Raw genomic sequence first — 18,480 nt, forward strand, 5'->3', positions numbered from 1 at the left:
TGGGAACGAGACCTGGGGTCTTTTGAAGATGAGGAATGTGTAGATGTGCTCCAGGGCCCGAGAGAAGTGGCGATACGGTCAAGGTTCCTTCTTATACAGCTTAAAATACTACATAGGTAATATTACCTCAGGTCAGTGCTCCACCGAATGTGGCGCAGCGAAAATACGTTGTGTCTTTGGGGATGTGGGTCCAAGGGGGCCTTCTATCATCTATTATGGGAATACCCAATCCTGCTGGTGTACTGGCGGAAAATAGCCAAGGCAATGACGGAGGTGGTGGGTATGGAAGTTTCACTAGACCCAAAATGATTTCTTTTGATAACCAACGGAAACAATGATTGGCCAAGACACCTAAAGCAATGGTTCACATTAGCTTTTGTAGTGGCAAATCGAAACATAGCAAAGAAATGGGGGGCGAACACCACTCCATTTAGTGGAGGAATGGGAAAATGATCTTGACTGCTGCTTGCAGGCTGAGGTCATTATGTACAAGAGCACAGGGTGCCCTAAGAAAGGAGAGAACATTTGGGGGGCATGGCAGACATATCAAGGCTTATAGATGGATACTGTGATGTAACAGTTTGCAGCTAGTTAAGATTGAAGAAAATCATATAAAGCATAGGACTTGGAACCAAAACAATGAATGATGACACAATATAATGGCTCTTTGAATGTACTGATCATTGCTTACGTACAAATAAAAATATTTTTATATATATATATAAAACAAGCAGTTTGAGCAATGGTGAATCAATGGGCAATCCACCTGGCAACTGGAATGTAGCTGACCTAGAATTAATTAGGGAAATGGCTGAACTAGACAATTGTGAACAAACCGAGATTATGGGCACTGGAGAAGCTGCTATCCATGCTGGCATTAACATTCAAAAGACATCTCAAACTACTTTTAAACCAAGATCAGTATTTTTCCAGCTCATGCCAAAAGACAATATCGATATTTTCTCAGATAAAGTGATCAAAGACTTGAAAAATCTAGCGGTGGAAAGCAGTAACAACTTTACCAAAATGAGGCATAACCAAAGAACTGAATATGAAACCGTAATGAAAAAAATCAAAGACAGGAATGATATTGTGATACGTTGGTCAGATAAAGGGGGCAATGTAGTTCTCTGGCCCCTGGAGATGTATAACAAAGGCAATGTCCCAACTTGCAGACAGGAACTGCTATGTGAGAATCAGTGCGACCAACATCATCAGCATACAAGAGCGTTATCATAAAAGCCTCTATGATTGGAAAATAGCAGGACACATTGGGAAGCAGGAATTCGATTTTCTGAAAAACAATTATCCAGTGACTCCACAACTTTATCTAATCCCGAAGATACACAAGAATGAACAATGCCCTCCGGGAAGACCGATCATATCGGCAATTGGTGGACTGTTTGAAAATACGAGCAAGTTCATAGACTTCTTTCTCCAGCCACATGTGTAAAGTCTGCAATCATACACCAAAGACAGTGGGGACTTTTTGGCAAGAATCTATGACTTTAGTTGGCACAGTGATTATGTCTTTGTCACCCTTGATGTACAGAGCTTGTACACAAGCATTAGACATAGGAATGGTTTGAACTCCATCAAACATTACCTAGAAACCAGAGATATTGGGCTCTACCAACACACACTGATGCTGCTACAGATGACCGAGTGGTGTCTGGAAAATAACACATTCACGTTTGATAACCTTCTATACAAACAAATTAAGGGGACAGCCATGGGTACTTGCTTCGCCCCCAGCTATGCTAATTTGCATATGGGCTGGTGGGAGGAGCAAGTACTCATGGTGACACACCACGCACAAATGTTGGGAAATGTGGCACTATACTGTCGCTACATCGATGATATTTTTGTGTTATGGAAGGCAGTGAGGAGGGGGCCAAAAACTTTGCAGCTGAGCTCAACCAAAACACACTTAACCTCCAATTTACATGTACGGCCAGTAAAGAATCCATTGTCTTCCTGGACTTGGAGTTATCTGTCAGCAACAACAAAGTACAATCAGGAAACCAACGTCAGGCAATACAATCTTACACGCCAACAGTTTTGACCCCACTAGCCTCATCTCTAGCATCCACTATGCAGAATGTCTCAGGATGAAGCGTAATTGTAGCACACAGGAAAGTTTTTCATCATCTAAACATGAACTCTTTGACAGACTATGTGCCAGAGGATACAATAACAACATCCTGACCAAAGCTGAACTAAAATGCAACATGAAGAGTAGAGAAGGGCTTATCTTCAAACAACCTGTCCAACCAAGGTCAACTAAACCAGTTGATACACCAAGACTGATCACAGGCTACAATTCATATCACACACAGCTAGGAAAAATTTTGTATAGACACTGGCCAGTGGTACGCAGCGACCCAACCATAGGACCCTCTTGTGCCAAGTTGCCCCAACTTGCGTTCAGACGGGCAAAGTCCATGAGGCAAGAATTAGTGTCCAATGGTGGAGAAGTGTGGCTCACTGGTTAGAGCAGGCAGACCCTGAAGCAGAGGTCAGACCCGGGACCAGGGTTCAATTCCCGACGCGGCAGGGTCTTGAGCTCAAATGTCCATGGACTCGATAATTCTCGCTTCGGTGCCTGACCTAATCATGGGTTCACACTCTGCAACTCTGGGCATTAAGCTTGCTTAATCTCCACAACGGCCCCCCTGCGGCGGGATGCCTGGCTTTCACCTTGGGGATGCCCTGGAGGGGCTATCTCACAGGGAAAAGCCAGGACGGGTTCCCAAGGCAAGCGCGGAGATACCCCTTCGGGGGTCGATTCAGGCGCTATATAAGAAACATAATAATAATAATAATAATGCTCCCCGCAACGAGAACAAGACCATTTGGCTCAAGAGCACGAAGGGCTTTCACAAATGCACAAAGTGCAAAGCCTGCAGACTTGGCATCAACACAAGCAAAGTACAGGTTCCGCTTAGAAAGTCTCCCCTCGAGATAAGAGAGAACTTTACATGCAAAACAGACTTTGCAGTTTACGTCTTGCAGTATACATGTAGCAAAAGATACGTAGGGTGCACCATACACCCTGTCCATGTAAGGATATTGCAAGATCTACGCGCAATCAGTAATGACGATCCCGCATATCCCGTGGCACGCCACATAAATTCTCATCATGGCGGTAAGGCAGAGGACCGTAGGTACTTTGTAATTAACAGTGTGAAGAAGAATGCCAGGGGAGGCAATAGACAGCTAGCTCTCAGGAGACTGGAGACTAGATACATCATCCTACTAGACTCCAAAACACCTATTGGCCTCAATGCGGATGAAGCATTGTATGTGCACCTCTAAATATCCAAGCATTCAACATGACTATGAATCAACACGAAGGTACCAACTAACTCCCCCATTCCTAGACCCACTCCTAACATTTTACACTAGTACTTCCAACAATCTATTTTGTGTATATCTTTTTTGCTTGGTGGCATAGGTAAACTTGCAATAATGGTTTAATTGTTGCATTTTATTTTTGTTGTCTTCTTCTCGTCTTTCACTTTCCTTCCCCTCCCTCTTTTTAACAACAAGTAAGCCAATGACACTACCGGCTTCCTGACCTTCACTATGCAGTGTGCATCCGTGTATAACACATTCAACCCCGTATTGACCCAGTAACTACTCCTATTACATATGCTTCCAACCAGTGGCATCTCCACGTCCTGCAAGCCCACTAGGGCACCACGAGACAGACGTGCTAACCATTTATGAACCTAGTAGTCCGTGCACTAGCATGACATGCATAACAATTTAGCACCTTAGTTACGGCATTTCCGAAGCCAGTACGTACAAATACATTTAGTAACATTACAACGGGCTAGAGCAGAGTAGACAATACAGACACAGAGAATATAACACTGTGGTACGATGCCCTAGATTTTCGAGGCATCTCACTAGGCCGAAACTAAACATTCTAAGAGTTTATGCCAACGGATATTGGCACCAATCCTTCATTTCTGATCATGTTAAGTCATGGAATATGTACAGAAAAAACCCACATATTATTTTAGGAGCACATTGCACGTGTTTTTCACCAGAGTCGGGAATTGCAGTTACTTAAATGCATACATTTGCTTAAATGAGAAAAGAAGGAAATGCACATATTATTTTTTAAATCAATTTTACCTATAGCCTAATTGTTTATTTTTTCATTTACAATGCAAAAATTAACCACAATTATTTCTAAATGTTTTAAACTCTAATGGTGACAAAAGAAAGACTGCTAGTCGAACAATGACTAATCACATGTCACGGAACGCACCTCCTCTATGCCCTTCATGTGAGGGAAGTTTCCTTGACAACTCACGTGGGCTGCTGCCAAGCCAATCACTTGTATATAATGCACTTCATTCTTTGTGGACAGATGTTGTGAACAAGGCTGTTTTGCCGCCGAAACGCCTCAAGCCATTCGCATGGAATAAACTTTACCTTTGATATATTGATCCCACGGTGTCAGCGCCTGATTCCAAACGCAAGGATTCAGGATTGGAATTTTTATATATATTTATATATATATATATATATATATATAACAACAATGTTTAAATCCCCGAGGGGAAGAAAACGATGGTCACACCTGAAGACTGTTTCTGCTCCTTTATTACTGGAAAAAACACAATGGCTTATAGCATAGTCCTGACATGTTTCGTTCCAACATGGAACTTCTTCGGAGGTAAGCCTTGCTCTGAAGCACAAACAACGCCCGATGTTTAAAGGTCATTTCATTGCCCCCAATGGCATTCTTTTGTGGAATCACTTCCGTTTTTGAAATGTCTTGTGGGACTTGTGGTTTGTGCTTGTTATCCGTTTGTTCTGTTTCACAGTCCGATTTTTTAAAACAAATTTTTCTTTTCCTGTTGTTTAATGTCTCTCAGTCGTTCTTTATTCATGTTGCCTTGAAATTTTGAGACATCTGTTCGAGCATGTGATCCAAAGGTAAACGGATTAATTTACAACCCTCCAGTGGGTAGAGCATTGTGCTGTAGATTTTCCCAGCGCATGTTTGCACTGTATATTTATTTCAGCATGAGAGCACCACCATCTCGTAGCTCCGTCGTGGCCATTCCACGAGCAATCATGGCAGCCGCTTCCCACCAGAAGCCTGCGGGAGTCGGGGGCCCCCAAGACTTTTGTAGAATCTTCAAGGCTGAGGGGACGCTTTCGAGAATGGAGCCCAAGCCCTAGCAGACAAGCGTCCGAATTCCAAGGTGTCGCAGGGCCATTTTAGTGGACCACGCCCAAATCTGAAGAGCCGGCCGCCATTTTGAGAGTCCTGTGGCAGCCGCCTATCGCTGCACCGCAAGAGCGGGAGCAACTCAACTACATGGTGAGCGAGACGCTGTAGTCGAAAGAGCGGGCGGTAAACAGCTGAATAGCGGAAGAGGCACAGTGTAGCAAAAGCGGGCGGAATGGCAACTGAAACGGTAAAGGGGCGCCCCACTACAGCGTGTCTTTAGGTGAAACGGATTGTGGGACAAGGTCACCAAAAGGCAAAAAGTTCCGCTTGACCCCGGGAGCCGGCCACCTATGTCGGGGGCGATCTCAGGCCACACCAGGGCAACACGACTTGGGGAGGGGGCCGGAGCCAAGCGCCCCCTCCGAGTCCGCGCCATCACACCGTCCCTCGGGGGCCTCCGTCAAGCGGTTCAGGGTGGCACCGCATCACATTGTTTTCAAATGCAGTCACGTCCTCAAACAGCCCCCACTTACATTGAGAATAGTGAAGCTGTAGCAAGTGCAAATAAGCTTCAGACAGTGTTACAAGCACTCCTCAAAACTTTGAACTATCAGAGTGCATGAGTTTCATGCTCGATCGATTGAGCTAGCCGGATCGGGCAACAAAAAGTATAAAATAGTTATGTAAATAGTTATTTAATAAAATGTTTTACCCTGTTACTTTGCTGGTGTGTTGTATATATTTGTAATATTTGCATAGAGTTTATCGTTATTTTGGGCGGGGTGGGTGGCGGAGCCGAGCTGTCTTGCAGCCATCATGGTGTGGAGCTCAGTTCATCTCACTAGTTTCGTATTTCTCATGAGGGGTTGTTCCTAATGTTTCTATTTTAGCGAGTTCAAAAAGAGATCCCATTAGTGGCCTACTGATTTTGCTCGATTCCTTTTGTTTTTTTACACGATTTTTCACTATCTGCAAAGACTAAACAGAGTATTGCGACTCTGTGCTTGTTTGTAAATAGAGAATGAACCAAAGAGAACCAATTCTAAAACAGTAAATGCTTGGATAACAATCAATCAAATGGAGAGAGAAGCAGGCACGACGGATTACAACGGGGGCAAAGGCCTGCGTTAACTACCCTTCACTATCTGCAAAGAGAGAGTACTCCTAATAGAAATGAGGGGGAGGGGGGGGCAGCATTCAAAGCAGATCAGTGTGCATAAACACGAAAATGTTTTTACTTACCATGTACTTGACATTCGACAGCTTATGATATTTGCTATTAAAAAACCATTGAAATTCACTGAAAAAACCATAGGTTAGAGACCATATATAGTTAGGAATTAGCATTTAAAAAACCTTGAAAATTCACTGAAAAAACCATAGGTTAGAGACCATATATAGTTAGGAATTAGCATTTAAAAAACCTTATTTTACTCACACAAAACCATTGAAATTCCATATATAGTTAGTTGCACTAACTATATATCGCGCACCCGCAATCCACTGCTGATGATGTCACATATTACATCATTCATGACATGGTCAGTGACATCACTGATGACATCTCAAATGACATCACTGATGACATCACTGATGACATCATCCAGTGAATGTGGTTTGCTTCGTTATTTAAATATGCATTATATATATAGCAATTTACATTGAAGAATGAGTGGATATATAAAAATAAATATTTGGATGGAGGATTTAGTAGCAGTGTAATTGACTGTTTACTTGACCAATTTATAGTGTCTCACTAAATATAGTGGATAGTGACTAAACTGTTTGAATATCTGTATCACTTTGTCAGTTATTGTGTAAACTGGTTCTCCAGTTGGTTACTAGCTATCTGAAAGTCTGTATTAGTTATTGATTAGTTAACTGAGTATTTGTATGGGAGAGTGAATGTGTGTGTGGTTCGGTGGGGGGGGGGGGGGTGTGTGACTGCCCAAAGATGTGTGAATAGTTGATTCACTAGATATATGAAGTTAAAACTACATGTTCTAACAGTTGTTTGGGTGAGTAAATATCTTTATGGGTGTGGTGATGAGCAAATATATTTCTCAATGGTACATGTCCAACAAACTAGAAAAATAAAAGGCAGTGTATGTGTCAGTTGTTGTATATTAATAAGTATACATAAGACTCAATGATTGTGTGAGTGACTGTATGGATAACTTTATACTTGTAATAATGATTTTATAATTCACTAAGTATGACTTACTATCTAAATGAATAGATGAAGTTGTGTTTGTATAAGTGTGTAGCTACGTAAATATGTAAGTATGATCTATTGTTTGCATAAGTGAGTAGGATGACTTCATATGTGAATAGGATGTGTGCTGGTGTGTAATGTCGATTTAGGTGTATAAGTATTTTTGATAGTGTTCTATTGTTCATTGACAGCATGTATGAGTGAATCTACAGGTAAGTGATTAGATGTGTGTATACATCTATGAATCACTGAGTGGGTTTTTAGATACTTGTATTGCTGTAACAATGGATTCAAATATGATACTCTGTATTTTACAAAGAGTGATGAAAGATTTTACTAGTGTATGAAAAGGTGTATGTGATTGTCACGTGGATGATGTCATCAGTGATGTCATTTGAGATGTCATCAGTGATGTCACTGACCATGTCATGAATGATGTAATATGTGACATCATCAGCAGTGGATTGCGGGTGCGCGAAATATAGTTAGTACAACTAACTATATAGGAGCAATTTCAATGGTTTTGTATGAGTGAAATGTCCAGCTAACTATAACACCCCTAAAACGTATAGTTGTTTTGTGAATTTTAAAGGTTTTTTAAATGCTAATTCCTAACTATATATGGCCTGAAACCTATGGTTTTTTCAGTGAATTTCAAAGGTGTTTTTTAATGCTAATTCCTAACTATATAAGACCTGAAAGCCCACCAGGAATCTCCAGTATGCGCCAGGGGACTGCATTGCAGAGAGGTGTAATGAAGCCACGCCCCTTTATACACCTCTCTGCAACGCAGCCCCCGTGCATGTTTGAAGAGGGGGAACTAATTCCCCTTGCATACTGGGGGCCCCTGGGGGCCAACTAGCCCACCTTGAACCTCCAGTATGCGCCAGGGGGCTGCATTGCAGAGGTGTAATGAGGCTATGCCCCTTGTTACACCTCTCTGCAACGCAGCCCCCTGGCGCGTTTGCAGAGGGGGAACTAATTCCCCTTGCATACTGGGGGTCCCTGGGGGCCAACTAGCCCACCAGGAGCCTCCAGTATGCGCCAGTGGGCTGCATTGCAGAGAGGTGTAATGAGGCCACACCCTTTTTTACACCTCTCTGCAACGCAGCCCCTGTGCATGTTTGAAGAGGGGGAACTAATTCCCCTTGCATACTGGGGGTCCCTGGGGGCCAACTAGCCCACCTGGAACCTCCAGTATGCGCCAGGGGGCTGCATTGCACAGAGGTGTAATGAGTCTATGCCTCTTTTTACACCTCTCTGCAACGCAGGTCACTGGCGCGTTTGCAGAGGGGGGACTAATTCTCCTTGCATACTGGGGGTCCCTGGGTTATATCTGCCCAAACGCCAAAATTCCGAACGATTGAAAATGACTTTTCTTGAGAAACATTTGGATTTGGATTATCATGTCCTATACTTTGGAATTTTTGAAAGACTGACTTTGAGGATGCTATAAATTACTCAAGTCTGCCCGAATTGTGTGGGTAAAATTGATACCTAGTCACTTTGAATAAGAATGTACTTACGTCTCGTCTAACATTTGGAAGAAATATCTAGTTATATGACAACAGGATACCGACATAACTTGAAGGAAATAAGAACGCCCTGAAGAAGTTCTGTTGTACAGAACGAAACGCGTCAGCTGGCTGTGGTACATAAACTTAAGGAAAATAAAAGCATTTGAATATACACCAAGATTCAGCGCTTCAATAAGGACTCTAAGTGATATGATTTGATTGGACTTATTGTGCAAGTGGTGCTGTGCCAAACTTTGGAATATTCTCCACTACTGTCTACTACTTACTCTCTACTACTCCACTACTCTCTAATACTCACTCTGTACTACTCATTCTCTACTACTCTACTACTCTCTACTACTCTCTCTCTACTACTCTCTCTCTACTACTCTCTCTCTACTACTCTCTCTCTACTACTCTCTCTCTACTACTCTCTCTCTACTACTCTCTCTCTACTACTCTCTCTACTACTCTCTCTCTACTACTCACTCTCTACTACTCTCTCTACTACTCATGCTTTACTACTCTCTACTTCTCACTCTCTACTTCTCACTCTCTACTTCTCACTCTCTACTTCTCACTCTCTACTTCTCACTCTCTACTTCTCACTCTCTACTTCTCACTCTCTACTTCTCACTCTCTACTTCTCACTCTCTACTACTCACTCTCTACTACTCTCTACTACACTCTCTACTACTCACTCTCTACTACTCTCTCTACTACTCTCTCTACTACTCTCTCTACTACTCACTCTACTACTCTACTACTCTCTACTATTCTCTCCCTGCTACTCACTCTTTACTACTCTCTCTCTCTGCTACTCACTCTTTACTACTCTCTACTACTCACTCTTTACTACTCTCTACTACTCACTCTCTACTACTCACTCTCTACTACTCACTCTCTACTACTCACTCTACTATTCACTCTACTACTCTCTACTACTCATTCTCTGCTACTCTCTCTACTGCTCTCTGCTACTCTCTACTACTCACTCTCTACTCTATTACTCACTCTCTTCTCTCTACCTCTCTACCTCTCTACTTCTTTCTCTACTAGTCTCTACCTCTCTACCTTTACCTCTCTCTACACGCACACATATACATATGCATATATATGCATATGCATTTATGTATGTGTGTGTATATATATATATATATATATATACATACATATATAATCTGCATATCTATATAAATACAAATAGAAATGCATGCATACATATACATATATGCATACATATGCATGTTATTTACATGAAAGTTTTAAAAACACTAATAAAAGCAAAGCTAAAAAGCCACCGCATTACAAACAGAATGGCTTTAACTTAAACGAGGGCGAGATCTATTGCATTTTCAATGCTTGTTTACTTTGGTTCCATCAAGAAGGCATTCAGATGTGTCACACATTTGCCATAAATTCTGAATGTTAGCACTCTAGTTGCTCATTAGATCACTGTAGTAAAGCTACTGCTCACCCGGGAAGTCTGCTGCTAATCATACTTTCTATGGCAAAATGAACCCCCTCATTTTGTTCCTTTTTAAATTAAATGTTTTCAGACTTACCACTTCATTCCAATCAAGATGGCTTCTGGTGTGCCATACTTTTCTCATAAATAAGACTGTTAGCGCTCTAGTTGTTCTTTAGAACACTCTGGGACATTCTGTCATTGGGCTATACTTGGGCTACACCTGGGTGATATTTGGGCTACATTTGGGCTCTTTTGTCTTAAAGGGGGTAGTGAGTGTGCTTTCAACAGTTCTTCGTATCATCAGGCTGAATCCTTGCTCTTATAGATTGTGTCAAAAGTTCATTTTTTATGTAGAAAAGAGATCTTTATTGGTTCAGATAAAAACATGAACAGCCGACACGTGTTTCGCCCCCTGTGGCGATTCCCGCCAGGGCTTTTTCAAGGTTGTAAGAGATCAAAATTACATGTATATATTTAGTAAAAATTGCCAAAGACTAACCTTTGACCCCAAGACAGGTGAGTAGAGTGTTGAGAAGGAAAAGAAAAGTGATTAGGGTGAGGCAAAAAAGATTCCAGTTTCTTAAGTCCGATGTTTTCATGCATGGTGTGATTATTGGGGGGGGTTTAAGTTTTTTAAAAAAAGAGGTGCTCTTTAAGGGTTTGTGGTGACACTTTGGAGTTCTTGATTTTAATCACTATATGGAAGAGCCGTGATGACAAAAAGAGAAAAGAAGCAAGGAAAAGGTTGATGCAGGGCAGAAAAGAGGGTGCACCTTTAAAGTTTTAATACTTAGTTATGTGATGATTGTCTATACCGATAGCAGATATGACAAGTTTGACTATTAGGAAGTGAGAATCAAATCAAGTCAAACAGGACAGGCCATAGAATTCCAAGTGATCAGGTTAGCACAGACGAAGAAGATAGAATAGTCCAGAATGCTCATAGTAATACTGCATACCTATTTTCATATAGGTCTACTCATTGTAGTTCTTCCTCATTATTGTGCTGGTTGCCAACAATCATTCGATTTTTCAAAGTATAAGTCTGTTAATACAACATATACATTTAGGTAGGATCCTAGTCTACCATCTTGATGGATTTGTTTGCAAACATTTGTTTTCATTAACAAAGAAAATTGCACTTTATACAGAATAAGCAGTCATTAGGCTTGATATTACCTTATCTCTACGAGACTAGTTAAAGAAGCAAAAGTTATCTACACTGTGACATTTTTAGATCAGGTCAGATTCAAGAGCAGTACATAGGGATACTTATAATGTTAATCTCTATGAATGCGATTGGGTATTTTCTCTGATTATTGTTATAAGCTTGACAATACATAACCTATGTCATATTTATTTTTACGCTTGGGAATATGTTGCTTCAGAAAGGAGCGGTCACTGTTTTTTTAAACAGCATAAATACGAGACGGGTTGGTTAGTGGGGAATAATATTAATTAACTAGGATGTATAGTCAAACATTTGGTCAGCATAAAATGTAACCGCCAGCGAGATTATTTGCAGGCGGCGTTTTAACAAAGAGTAGAAAAGAGGAAAAGGGTCCGGTATATGGTGAGCGTGTGGGTCAGAAGGGCACGGAGAGATATATTGCGTGCAACAAGCCTGTCCATATAGCCGGTTGGCGCACTTACTTGTAAGGGGAAATCCCTAAGTTCCGTAGTCGGTAGCCTGCAGGTCGTTCCTTCCGCTTTCGCGTATGCATGTTTGCATGGCTGTGGGCTGTCTCTTTTAAACCGGAAGGGCAAGGGGTGACCCGGAAGTCGGAGCCAGTGCGGTTTGACAACAAGGGAGTAATTTTCTTGACTATTAATTATTTTAACAGAACGTGCAAGAATACGTTCAAGTTTGAGCAGGCTCAGTAGTTACTCCTGCGCATTGATGTGATTTTTACTTTCTTTTCATTTATTCATCGCATATGTATTTGCTGGATAATGCCGGAGGATTTAGGCAGTGTTGCAGACTTCATAGAGATGGACAAGGGACTTCAGTCCGAGCGTAAGGTCATATTTTTAACTTCCGCCATTGCAGAGTGGAGTTGTTTTAGACTAATTTAATGTTTATAGTTTAAAAAGTACGACAAAGGTGTCTGTGAAAAGGCACCATTAGGTCATTGCGGAAGTGGCAATAAAGGTAATCAACAGTTACTTAGATGTTATTATGGTTTCAGGGGAAAGTGAGCAGTTTTACACCAAAAAATCGGGAACATTATTGTGGGGGGCAAGGGGTCCCTGTGTTCGAGTTTACATATGGGGATGTCAGTGTAGGCGTATATTGATCTTATCGAATGGGAGGTCACACAACTTACTCTTCTATATATCTGGGATCAGCATTTAGTATAGGCAGTAACTCATTAATGGACTAACATGTGGTAAAGAGATGATAACATCTGTTGACAGGTCCGGTACTTGCAGTATCTATCAGTGATATGGCTTATGATGAGCTGTCTTGGGAGACTGCATGTCAGAATTTTTTAATGAAATAGAAGAGGATTTGGGAAGTCACTCAAAATGTGCCCTAATTTTCCTTTCTGCAGCACTAATCATACTTTCTATGGCAAAACATACCCCCTCATTATGTTCCTTTTTAAATTAAATGTTTTAAGATTTACCACTTTATTCCAATCAAGATGGCTTCAGGTGTGCCATACCTTTGTAATAAGTAGGACTGTTAGCGCTCTAGTTGTTCTTTAGAACACTCTCTAGGAGGCTGCAGTAGAACACAAAGGAATCAACTGACAGTCTCTGTCCTTGTTGGATGTACATGTTTTACTGCGAATGTCAGACTTCATTCTCACATGACTGAGAAAGATAATGTGAATTTACAGAAAATATGCTTTCAGTTTAGCTTATAGATCCCCTTCCAAACCACTGTGGGAAAAGCATGAGATAATAGTTTTCTTTCAAACATGATTCATGATATTCCAGCAGAAGGCTTTTTCACATGGTAAAATCACCTTAGAACACACCACAATTCCTAAAATGAGTATGGTACCATCAACAAATGATTTATAATGTAACTAAAGTCCTAAAACCCTCTATTAACTACAATGCTTTTTAATGAGGTGCTATCATGTATATTGGTCCCAAGATGGCTGCCAACACTTCTTGGATGAAGTGCTGACAGCCAATCAGATCTCACGATGAGATGTGTGGTTAGGCTCCGCCCAGATATATATGTGTTTTTGAAGTTAATTTTCATAAAAACCACTGGAGCAATTTTCACCAAATATAGCAAAGGTACTTCTGCGTACCAGTCCCTATAATTTTGCCAAGTTTGGTGTAATTCCGTTCAGCGGTTCGGGCTGTAGCCTTCTCAGAACGTCCTGTGGAAATTAACATGGGGAAAACACGTTTTGGGACCCCCCTTTTTTCTCAGCCCCCACTTCACGAATCTCCCCGAAACTTTCAAAATGTTTTGTGAAACAGAACGGCGAGCGGCTGAACAGGGAATGTTCAAGAATAAGAAGAAATCTAGTGACGCCCAAAAAGCAGTGCACGGGCAAGCCGGCGAGAGTACCACGAATTTGAACTCGAAGTTGGCCACCTTAGAACGTCTCTATGAGCGAGAGATAAGAAAGTGGTGGGAGGCAACTTCCCTCCAAAATTATATTGAGGTAGATCGAGTACCGAGAGGCCTTAGGATTTACACTATACCGGCCTAGGAGAATCCCGACCCCTTACTACTAGATGCATGGGCAGAACATACAGCCCAGTCGTGTAAGGGAAGCCTGGTAATCCTGGTACGCTTCGCCTGGAGTGACCGTGATAAGGCCCAAATTTTAATCAAAGAACTGGAGCATGATTTGGCTAAAGAGGAAGACCAGACGAAATTGGAAGAGAAACGTGAACAAATGAAAAAACGCTTAAAAAGATATGAAGAAAAAATAAAACAACGAAAGGAAGAGAAATTCGAAAGGGATGAGAGGGATTACAGTATGGGAAGAGTATTGACCTTCTCTAAAAAATAAGACAATCCCAGGAAGGAACTTAGAAAGAAGACACCTGGACCCCCAATAATGGTTCCAGAGACCTCAGAATCCTCGGTAACAGGAGATGAATTGTCAAGTAAAGACGGACAAACAGATCCGTCACCTTTTCACGAGGAATTCAAATTAATGCGCAAGCAACAACTGGAGGGAGGAAGGGGGAAGCCTCCAGAAAGAAGGGGGGGGAAGAGGAAGACGAGGAGGGGGGGCTGGAGCAAGAAACATAGTAGGCTCGCCACCTGTGACCCGCAGCAAGAATTTCTACAAGAAGAAGGTATGAATGAGGAGGAAAATCTAACCATAATTAACTTGACACCAAAAAATCTGACTGTGGAGGAAGAATCTATTCTTAAATTGGGACTTTCATTTTGCCCCCAAAAGAAATTTGAGTTTGCCCAAACAAGAATAGATTTATTCAAATTTACCCGAAAGCTCAAATTGCACAAGTTCTTTAAAATGAAGCCGCCACCCAAGAAATCTACGGCTGTAGAAAGTATGGATGCGAGCGGCATAACATGTAAGGACTTGGAGGGGAGAAGAACTATAGAGGAATTGAGGATGGAAATAAATGAGGATGAGGTATTGGATATAGGAAACACCCAAACATTATTGAACATGGAAGTACAACAGAAAGGAGGGGCGAGCAATTTCAAACCAACCTCCACGTTCATGCCAACTATGGGAACAGATGCCGTAGACACTTTTTCGGAAGCTGTATTAAAGGATTTGACACGCCTAAGAAATGATATCAAATACAAAAAGAAAGATAAGAATTTCACCAATAAACAGCAGTTAGCACTTAAAACACTGTGTGAAGACTCTTCTTGGGTATGTAAACCCTCAGATAAAGGAGGGAACATTGTTTTACTAACGAAAACACAATATGAGACCGAAACTTTACGCCAACTCAATGATACTAAAACGTACACTAGAATAAGTGATTAAATCTACAATAAAAGTGTAACGGAATACCATGAAATGATCTCCAAATGGTATAATAAGAACATGTTGTATTCTGACGAATATCTGTTTCTAAGATGTCTGAGTCCACAATACCGACCTTTTATTACCTTCCTACGGTCCATAAAGACAAACTGAATCCACCAGGGAGACCTATTGTGGCTTCACAAGGGAGTCTGACTGAACATCTGTCATTGTATATGGACTATTTTCTTTTTCCGCATGTGGTCACATTGAAATCATACCTAAAAGATACCAAACATTTTTTAAACTGTATTGACAACATGATCTGGTGTGAAGGCTATAGTATGATGATTTTAGATATAACCAGCTTATACACGTGCATTGCACACAAAGATGGACTTAAGGCTGCACTAAGTTTTCTGAACAAACGATCAGCAAGATATTACGAGCATAATAAGATGTTGTCTGAATTTATGGAATTTTGTTTGAATAACAACATGTTTCTGTTTGGTAGGCAACTGTTTAAGCAGATGTCGGGCGTGGCCATGGGAACCTGCTCCGCCCCCAGTTTTGCGAACCTTTTCGTAGGCTGGTGGGAGGAGCAGGTGGCCTGGTCAGAGACCAATCATGAATGGAATGAGAATATCAAAGGGTGGTATCGCTACATCGATGACCTTTTTATCATTCTAGATGGTCCCGTCGAAGTACCTGCGGCATATGTCGATGTATTAAACAGAAATGATATAAATCTGAGATTTTCTGGAGAGATAAGCAGCACAGAGGTGAACTATCTAGACCTCACAGTGGACGGAAAATTGCAAACAAAACTATTCCGTAAGCCCACTGCAGGCAACTCGACACTTTATGCCACCAGTAGCCATCCCAAGCAATTGGTAAAAAGTATTCCGTATGGGGAGATGCTTAGAATAAAGAGAAACAACTCATGTGACCAGGAATTTCAAAAGGCAGCAAAAGAAAGTCTAGCCAGATTCAAAGCCAGAGGTTATGAAGAGGGAGTGTTAACTCAAGCTTTGAGGAAAGTGAACAACATAGAAAGAAGTGAGCTACTTAAAACCAAAAATAGAGAGTCAGGGAGTAGCACGTTCAGGTTGATTACAACATTCTCAGAAAACGCAGGAGACCTAAAAAGGATTCTGCGAAAAAATTGGAATATCCTCATGACGGACAACATCATTAGACCAGATCTGCCACCAAATCCATTGGTCACATTTAGGAAAGCCAGGGCACTTAAGGATCACCTAGTACATAGTCATCATGAGTCATAGTATCCAACCACAGTTGAAACAATTAAATGGTTTCTACCCGTGAGGCCGCTGCAAAGCGTGCAAACAGAGTAAACGCACTTTATCTTACAAGATTCCTGGCCTAGGGACACCTAGGAAAATACAAAAATTCTTGACTTGTACGACACCGTATGCAATATACTGTTTAACTTGTCCCTGTGGGAAGAGGTATATCGGGAGCACTACTCATCCAGTTAAGATTCGCATATTGGAACATATGCGCGCCATAAATAATGCAGACGCAACCTATCCGGTCGCGAGACATTTTGATATTGCACATGGACGCAACAGGGATCTGTTGTCATACATGTGCTTAGATAGTGTCCCCGTAAGTGTTAGAGGAGGTGATCGACTGCAGAAACTGAGACGGTCAAAATCATGTTATATCATTGATTTACAGAGCAAGAAGCCGAATGGTCTTAATATGCATGAAGAATTGGCAGTGCATCTAGGCTAAGGTTGTGAAGAGTATGATTTTGTAACGATGGGTTTCTCTCCCATTATTCGTCTGGGTTTTATACTGAAAAGGCAAAAAATATGTTCATAGGATTATGATATATTGAACTAAGGGAAGTAACTTGAACTAGCACTGAAGTCATGAATTGTGGTACTTCTGTGCATGTAATGTGTAACAGTATGAGCGTGAGCCCATCCAGGGCGTGATTATGTAGACCGTGACGAATGAATGAACTAGTATTTTGCCCATCCAGGGCTGTATTATGTGGAAATGTGGGATTATAAAAGACAGACCGCATTTATAATATGGGATACTTTTGAGATCGTTATGGTTTGCGATGTCTATTGTGTCTCATAAGGTAACTTGCACACTACAATATGGAGGTATGTTGGAAGAGAAACTAGAAGTCCTCTTTCTATGTACATGTCTGTACCACGTGATGTATAAATATACGAATGGCCGTGGCGCCAACTGTGAAACAAATTGATGAAGGCTAAGCGCCGAAACGCGTCTTTGATGTGCTAAGGTTTTTTGAATAAATCCTTTTTGATAAAAACCACCCCCGTGAGTGCTGCTGATCTGTAACAGGCGGAGTCCTGTAGGATGTTTAGAGCTGCGTATACGTGACTGGTACACCCCCGTCTAGCAGGCACCCACTTGAGAGTGCGGCAGGCTGGTGTTGTTGGAGAGGAAGAGATCTATATATATATATATATATATATTATATATATCTGCTCCAAAAGCCCCCCTCCCTCACTAGGGAAGGAAGCGTCAGCACTCGCGTGGAAGATTTAAACGATTCGTTTATTGCACAAACAGGACGCGTTTCGGCAAACGTGCCTTTTTCCCCTGTGTCAACCTGATTTACAAGAGTTGCCGCCATTTAAAGCATTCAAACAAATAATTACACATTTTTTTCTCTGAATTCATAAACATAAAAAACGGACAAAAACATCATTGTTTCTTTGGCAGCCATTTTGAAGTGGTTTTCTAAATAATCAAAAAAGAGAACCATTTCACTAATAATAAATTGTTATCCCGCAATACATGATTTGGAGTCCTTCATCATGTCATCATGAAAAAATCATATGAGCAATTAAGCCCTGTATGGGCAATACCGCTAAATTCATAATATATCAACAAAATTGAGCCCTGTATGGGCATGCTGATGGTGTGTGTAGTTCATACAAATTACCAAAAAATCAATCAATCAATTTCCTCATTACTGTATAAGAATTACATTATTGATATTCACCAAGAACATAGAAATATTTACATCGGTACTGGCAGAAAAGGTATATATACATGTCACTAGATACATCTAAGAAACAAGATATTATTATCCAAGATGTATTGAAAGTTCTTCTTCAGAATTAAGGCCAAATGGA

At 41.2% G+C, this 18,480-nt stretch overlaps 1 protein-coding gene across 1 annotated transcript in view; it reads left to right on the forward strand.

Annotated features, from left to right (window-relative positions):
- The window catches only part of SAP130 (Sin3A associated protein 130), a 696,083-nt gene that overhangs the window by 24,875 nt on the left and 652,728 nt on the right, over positions 1 to 18,480 (forward strand). The gene's annotated exons all lie outside the window — the stretch shown is intronic.

The sequence above is a fragment of the Lissotriton helveticus genome, chromosome 11 (assembly GCF_964261635.1).
Source record: "Lissotriton helveticus chromosome 11, aLisHel1.1, whole genome shotgun sequence".
NCBI lineage: Eukaryota > Metazoa > Chordata > Amphibia > Caudata > Salamandridae > Lissotriton > Lissotriton helveticus.